Consider the following 8,178-nt stretch of genomic DNA (forward strand, 5'->3'; position numbering starts at 1 on the left):
CCCTAATTCACAAGGACCCCCATCTTACCACCTGAATAATGACTGGCTTTGGCAGTGTAGTTGTTGCACAAAGTCACTCTGTTAAGATCTTACACTGCATGGCATCTGGCCTTTGCTATACCACGTTTGAAAGAAGAGTGATTAAAACTCCACCATGAGAATAAAAACTCAAAGATTTTGTCAGAAAACAGCATCCCCCTTGTATCACTGCTTTGTGGAGAGGTGGGATAATCTGGCTTGTATCGCCTAGCCATTCGACATGTTTTTGTTTGGGAAAGACTCCAGAAACAGCTAACTCCCCAAGGTCTCCATAGAAGGCTATGCTAGAAACTAACTCATGGCAAGACAGCAGCTTTGTGGTGTTTGAATGTGTTTTACCAGTGGATCAACAAAAGGATTGAGATATCAGGAAATTCACCTGAACACCTTTTTTACCACTGCAAAACCACCCATCCCTCCCTTCGTCTCTATCTATTAAACAACGTAAAAATATCTCGTCGAGTACAGTTGTACAGCAAATGTGACATTTTTACTGTCAGCTCCTTTCCACTGATTAATCTTCCCTGTAGCTGCCCTATTTCACAATAACTTCCTGTGGATCACGCTCTGTGCTGAGGGCCTGTGTGCATAAAAGGCTGTACAGCAGGATCAGTCCACCCCAGCGTTGCCTCCAGCCACTCCTGTTACCCTATTTTCATCAAGATGTACAAAGCTGAAGTGAAATGCACCCCTTTCCGAGTTGTGAGGGTGCCTGCTGTGAAGATGCAGTGATGTCAGTGCTGAATAATTAAGTGATAATGTAATAACTGTGAGTTTGTGCTCCATTAAGTGAGCTCCTGCTGACTGCTTAATGAGCAAACAAAAACTCAAAATCCATTAATATTATTCCTGTTACATTAAATGTAAAAAAGAAAACTTGAGTCCTTAGCAGTAACCGCTTGGGAGTCGTCTTCTGAAAACACAGGCCAAGATGGAAATCATGAACTATCCCATTGCTGCATTTTGAAAAGACCCAGAAGTTTATTTTCTTTTCAGAAGGGTGGAGAATTAGGTAATAATACTGACGGGTTTGCTGTTTCCTCTGTGCAACATCTGAATCCTTTGTTGCAAAAAGAGCATTGATAGGTCTCCTCTTCCTGTAACAACGCTGCAACGACTGTATCGCAGAGGCTGTAAAATACGCAGTTCCTTGGCTGTGTACGTCAGTAATTTGAGGAGAGTCTAGAGGAAATATCCTTATTTGTCAATATAACACACAAGATTTACAAAGGATCTAAAAACGTTCAGTGGTATTGATACGGCTTCAATGTTTGGGAAGAAGAATGTCCAGAGTCAAAGTTTCCTGCCTGTGTTTCTCCTGCCAGGGCGGTGAGTGAGCGTAGCATCTTTTAGTGAGGACTTGGGTGAGATACGGCCGCTGTGAAGGGACCATAGACCACAGCAGCCTCAGGCAGCCAGAACCTCATGTCACATATAGCTTTTAAATCAAAGCTGCTGCTTTGAAAATAAAGCCAGCATGGTTCAGAGATCAATACAAGATTTAGGCTTCACACGAATGGTGACAGTCTCAACACAACAAAGCAAGCGATAGCATTTTTGCTTGCATCATTATCTCATGTATGATCTGTGGAAAGACAGTAAAGCCTAGATTCTATTATTTTCCCCAGATGGTATTAAGGAAAAAACAGGATGTGAAGTTTACAGCTCAGTGCCCTAATTTCTGGAGGTCTGTTAGCTGAAATGGAGCTTCTAACAAAATATTTATATGCTCTTAGAAGCTTTCTCATGAAAATGAACAAGCATTATTTGCATTTTCACTGGTCTTAGTTGAGAATCACAGTCAAAGTAAATTATTCAATGTATAGAATTTATAATCAAAGCATAAAGGTCTGTATTTGCTTAAGAAATCTTTCCTAGAGAAACACGCGTTATTCCCAAGTGCCACAGAGGTGGCACAAGTCTAGTTTCAAGATTTGGTACTCTATTAAGGAACTGAAACTTTGTACACAAATAATATGAACTACCTGCTATCTCAACTCATAATAACCTGCAGCAACAGTCTGGGTGTACCCTTGTTTACTCCAACATGCTGAGGCTTACAGGAAATACAGAAAGATAACATGCAAGAACGACATCTCCCCACTTCCTGAAGGACATACTTTTTAGTGTATCATCAAGGACACTCTCAGCAGGTGATTTTTTTCTCCACTAAAATACTCTGATCTATGTTATTTATCATACTGTCTGAAAGGCAAGGGCTTCATACCATTAGTAATGAAATTGGTTATTTTGTAAGAAACACAATAATAACAACAACAACAACAAAGTAGAAGAAAAGAGTTTGGGAAAACAGCATGTTAATTGTCATTCCATTTTTATAGTTCGTAGCTCCAAAACAGATTTCCAGGGGTGAGGTAAACTCCAGCTCTGATCTTTAGGGAATGCTTTCCAGTGATGCTCTTGGACACAACTCTCTTCTCTAAGAACAACTCTAGCAATGTTGGTAAGGTCCTTCTCCATCATAAAGGGAGTCCTCCCACTTCTCCCCCTCCCTGAAAGAAATGAAAATCACTTCCAACAAAGTAATATCTGTGCCCTGTGCTGAGTTCTGTCTTTTATCATAAGAAGACAGGTAAGATGGAGATTGGGAGGTCCACTAGGGATGTCACTACCTAAGATGCTGAGATATGGAGGAATGGGCGGCTGTTTTTAACAGAGCAATTGGCAGGTGAAGGTCATTGTAAAAGACCAGTTTGGCAATGTCAAGTAAGTTCTTTGCATCCTAAAAACTTACTGCATCAAAGGCACACTGAGGGATTTGTTTTTTAAAGGTAGTTAATAGCCGAAGGAACAGTCCTCTCTGTGATTATGATGACTGTCAAATACCACGATGCTAATATCTCATTTAAAGTCAGATAAACATTGCAAGCTAGTTATTTGTTGATTTAGTGCAGGTTTTCATTACATACAAAGGGAACGTTAAAATATAGCAACTGCCAAAATATTTCAAACCAATTGGGAGTATGTTTTTGATCTCAGACAGGTCATCCTTGTCCAAACCTCCTTCATCCTTGCATAAAAGCTTGCTTATGTTCCCCAAAGATACTAAGTCCTCTGTTAATGTTAAAGCTTTTCAGCCTAAGGAAGATTATTTAAAGTCATCTCATGTAAGAGTTCATTCGTATTCTTTCTCAGACTTTCTAAAAGGAGAAATCTTGGTTTCCAGATTCAAACACCAAAGCGTACCATATTTGTTCTGCACAGACTTCTACAACTCATTTTTTTCTGCAGGAAACTTCCTCTCCCGCAAAGTAAATGAACTAATGAATTCAAATAAAGTTCAGCACTTTTATGTAAAAATAATAAACACCCCAAAATAGCAAACCACACATACACACAGAATTACTTCTTCCTTCTTGCAGAATAGGTTGAATTGCAAAGATCTGGAACTGTACTTTGTGAAAGACTGAGGAAAAGAACCTGCTCTAAACTCTTTCATTCTCTCATGCTGCAGAGAGATTGCATTACATGATATTGGCTAAATTGGCACATAACAGTGCAGAGGCTGATGTATCCAGCACCCTTTTTTGTCTGTGCTGGATTTATTCCTTAACGAAAGCATAAAGCTAGTCGAGCCTTTATTGTTAGAAACCACAAAGGTAACCTAGAGCATAAATTACTATTCCAGTCATTGGCAAAGAATAGGCACTGCCTATATTCTCTGCATTAGTACATGTAGGCAAGCGGTAATTCAGAAGAAGTCATGCATCTATCAGTCAATATTTCCATGCCCAGAGAGTTATTGCAGTCACAGAATGATTTGTTGGGGCAGCAACTTTATTTAAATGTAGCAAACACAGTCTCATCCGATTACTTTTGTTGCATGTACCTGTTTGATCCAGGCTATTCTTCAAACATGGCCTTAATCCTCAATTCTGTAGAAAATCAAAGCAAAGAGTAGTAGGTATGCTCTCAGGATCCAAGCCATTGCAGCTTTCTTTGCAGAGCTTATACAAACAAGTATGTGACACTAATGATATATCTATAGTACCTTTAAACTTACCTCTGCAGCCAACTCATTTTCTTTCATCTCTAAGTTTATAGTCCTCAGAAATGCCATAATCAATAAACTTGCTCCAACTAGCAATCTGAAATAAAGCAGGGCCTCCCCATTACCTCAGCAGCAGAGGATACCATTTTTCATGCATTTGTTATGCAATATTAAGGAATAGCTATAATTACACTCTCCAGAGCTTGGAAAATGGCATACAGAACAGCTAAGGCAAGACTTTCAAAGCTGCAGGCAGTATTTTCAGAAACAGCAAAGCACTTCAGCTATTAAATCCAAATATCCACTTCAGTGGTATTTAGGAACCTAACCTATTCAGATGCCAGCTCCGTCTGTTCCCACATCAGCATCCCACCCACGAGCCCACGCTACCTCTGCAGATTACATGGGGTCACAACCAAACCAAAAAGCAACCAGCTCCTGCTCTTGCTTGGTGCAGCTCTGCCCACTGGCTGTGCGTCAAGACTTCTAGCTTGCTGATGAGTTGTCACATTGGTCTTCTACAGCAAAGCAGAAGTATTTGACTCCTTGATTCTCTATATGGCACTTGAGTAGCAGGTGGACCTCGATGCAGCTGGGATGGGAGCACAGCATGTTCCCTGTTTCCATAATGACCGTAGAGACTATAGCAGAGATTGCAGTATTTGTTCTCAGAGAATCTCAGACTCCCTAGTCACAGGTCATCTAAGGAAGACAAACAGCATGGGCAAGTGTCCAAAGTGGGGCAGAAGAGGCAGTGCTTTGCCTTGCATTGAGGCGATTAAATGATAAGTGCTTGGCAGTCTCTGTTCGTTATGAACCAAATCCCTCTTTCAGCCCTTGTTTCTCACACTGCTCCTACCGAGAGCTGTGTGAAAGACCGAGCTCGGTGTAGGCTCTACTCTTGATTTTAATGGCTTCTGTGAATCTTCTGCAGGTAGAGTGGCACCTGGCAAAGCACAGATATTCCAGGAGAATTTCTAACTTTCTTTCTCCAATTGATTGTTAATCCTGAAGCAATGATGGGTATCCTATCCTTGTCTCCCTTCCTAAGCAGCCTGTACACTGGACAAAGAAAAATCAGAATGTGCTATCAATCAGATCCATCTTAGTGAATTACTCCTGAAGGGACAATACTATAAAGCTGCTATTTCATAAACACTTCATTAAACCCTAATGTGACTAATCCATTTGTTATTCATGTGTATTTAAATTTATTCTTTGAGCTGTTTGTAAATCTGTTTCGAGGCAACTCGAGTCAACAGTCTTCCCATTGCTCTCACAGTCTCCCCTCATTATCATCGTACAGTTAGTTTCTTTTTCCCTCCCACACCTTTACTTTGACAAACTCATCTTCAACCTTTAGCTGAGAAGGCAGGCCTCAAAATCACAAGACACTACATAACATTTTTTAGAAAAAAAGTATTTTTTATGAAACAGAAAATCTGTTCTAGTTGCCAAACATTCCTAAAATTATCCTCCTAATCAATATTGCACAAGCATTTTCAGTGAAATCTCTTAGCCAATTTCATTAAGCAATATGAAATGTAAAATAAGGAAATTCAGGAAGACTCTGAATGCAACAGTAATTATGGTGCTAAAACCTGGACTCCATAACAACAGTCTAATCAGATGTTAGCTTCTTGTTTCCTGTTTAAAAAAAATCTGTTCAAATGCAAAAGTCAGCACTGGCTATGAGCTTATGCTTAGCCTTTCCCCTCTCCCCAGTCTTGTATCTCGAGATCTATTTTTAATGCTGATTCAGGTCAGCGCAGATTCATTCTGCTGTCGGGCATTTGCAGGCTGCAGAGCAGCGCCTGGCCCATGCATTGCTCTGCAGAGGACCTTTGATAACAGGGCTCTTCACACTCTGCTTATTGAAGAGCCTGGTTCAAAGGAGAAATTTGGAGGCTGTGCTCCCCAGCTCACTGCCATCATGGCCTGTAGCAAAGGCTGGGTTTTGGCATGTGCATGGGATGGGCAAGGGTCGCTGCTCTACCTGCTCAGATACAGACCTCTCCCACCATCACTGGTGGTACCACTCATCCCCACTGGAGCACAGCTCGGTAGCATGTTGGTGACCTGCGACTACTACCCGTGGCACAGAGCAGCACCTGAGAGGCAGTGTGCCCATCACCAGGAGGTGGGTCTCTGTACATTTAAAAGAAAGAAAAATACCCCAACACTTTCCTGGCTTTGAAAGAGTGAAGAACACAAAAAAGAAAAAAAACCAAAAGGGGCAAAGGTCTTGCTGAGTTCAAGTCCCAAGAACAACTCTGTGAAGGTTTTCAGCAAGAAGCCAATTATAACCAAAACGCAAAACTTTCTGCCAGATGTAGCCTAACTGGAGGACACATGGATGCATGAAAATTAAAATACATTAGCCTGTATGAGGTTCAGTGCCCGTTCACACTGAAAGCCTTTGCAAACTTGCCACTACCGCCACAGCAGCCCTGAAATAGTGATCGACAACGCTGAGAGGCCGGGGAGCAGAGCGTGGGGAGGAGGCCTGGCAGAGAGCGTGCTGTGGGGTGGGTGCCAAGCACACCATGGGTCCCTCAAAATCAATGCAGCGGCTGCAAAGCGGGCAAGGGCCGGGTGCGTGCTGTCCGTATGTCACTAGCGATCTCAGTGAGTCTGCATCCAAGGTCACAGTACTGGATTGCTGGCAAGTGTCCCGTGCCTGCCCTGGCATGGGGCTACCTGGTGGCTTGTGACTCCTCTTCTAGACTGTTCCCAAACCGAGGTGATGACTTCCAAGAAGCGACCACCGCTGCTGCCACCGCCCTCGCTGGGTTTTGCTACGTGATTTAGTGCTGTTAGCAGCTGTGGCAGGAGCCGATGGGGAGGATCTGTGATAAACTGCTCACAGCAGAGGCGTAAAAACACTTTTAACATAGATGTTTTATGCACAACTATCTGGCCTCACAAGTCGAAAGCACAGACAGTGCCTAGCATCTTTGAAGACCAAAGGGTGCTTAGGGGCTGTGTCTGCAGGGAGCATTTCCAGTGACTCTGGATAGGACAATGTTGTGGTTTAACCTGGCAGGCAGCTAAACACCACACAGCCATTCACTCACTCCCCCCACCCCAGTGGGATGGGGGAGAGAATCGGGGGGAGAAAAAAAAAAAAAGAAAGAGTAAAATTCGTGGGTTGAGATAAAGACAGTTTAATAGGACAGAAAAGGAAGTGAAAAGAACAATAATACTAATAATGATAAAAGAATAAAAGAATATACAAAGTAAGGGATGCACAATGCAATTGCTCACCACCCGCTGACCGAGGCCCAGCCAGTTCCTGAGCAGTGGTCACCGACCCCTGGCTACCCCCCCCCAGTTGATATACTGAGCATGATGCCACATGGTATGGAATATCCCTTTGGCCACATTGGGTCAGCTGTCCTGGCTGTGCCCTCTCCCAGCTTCTCGCTGGCAGGGGCTGAGAAGCTGAAAAGTCCTTGACTAGTGTAAGCACTGCTTAGCAACAACTGAAACACCAGTGTGTTATCAACATTATTCTCATCCTAAATCCAAAACACAGCACTGTACCAGCCACTAGGAAGAAAATTAATCTATCCCAGACGAAACCAGGACAGTATCCACCCCTTATTCTATACCATCTACATCATGCCCAGGTCCCACACTTTCCAATACATCCCAATTAATCACTACCACTTTTCCTGTCTTTTGATACATACACACAGATATCACTCCCTTAGTCTATGGGCTATCCCTATAAAATGTTTGTTGAATTCATTTAGTCTGTGACTTCGGTCTCCATCTGTCATAACAGTCCTTCAGGGTAGGAGAGATGGTGTGTGGTGTGGGATTGTTGCATGCTGAAGCCAGTTTTGGTCCCAGCACCGCTGCACTTGTCTGGTTCTATCATCGCTGCACTTTGCTCGGTTTCATTAAAGTTTATTCTTTGTTAATCTAGGTGATTCTTACTGTAATACTGTTGATACGGCATATAGCCACCATAGAAGTGATGACATACAGTATTATGTAGCAATTAACATCACACAATTTAATTCGTTGGCTATTCTCACCCAAAATCAAAGCTCCTTGAGGTACACATCGGACTTCCCCATCTTCCCGCATCACCCACCAAGTGCACCCAGGTCCTTGAG

Source organism: Pygoscelis adeliae, unplaced genomic scaffold (genome assembly GCF_000699105.1).
Source record: "Pygoscelis adeliae isolate BGI_AS28 unplaced genomic scaffold, ASM69910v1 Scaffold8, whole genome shotgun sequence".
In the NCBI taxonomy this organism is placed as follows: Eukaryota; Metazoa; Chordata; class Aves; order Sphenisciformes; family Spheniscidae; genus Pygoscelis; species Pygoscelis adeliae.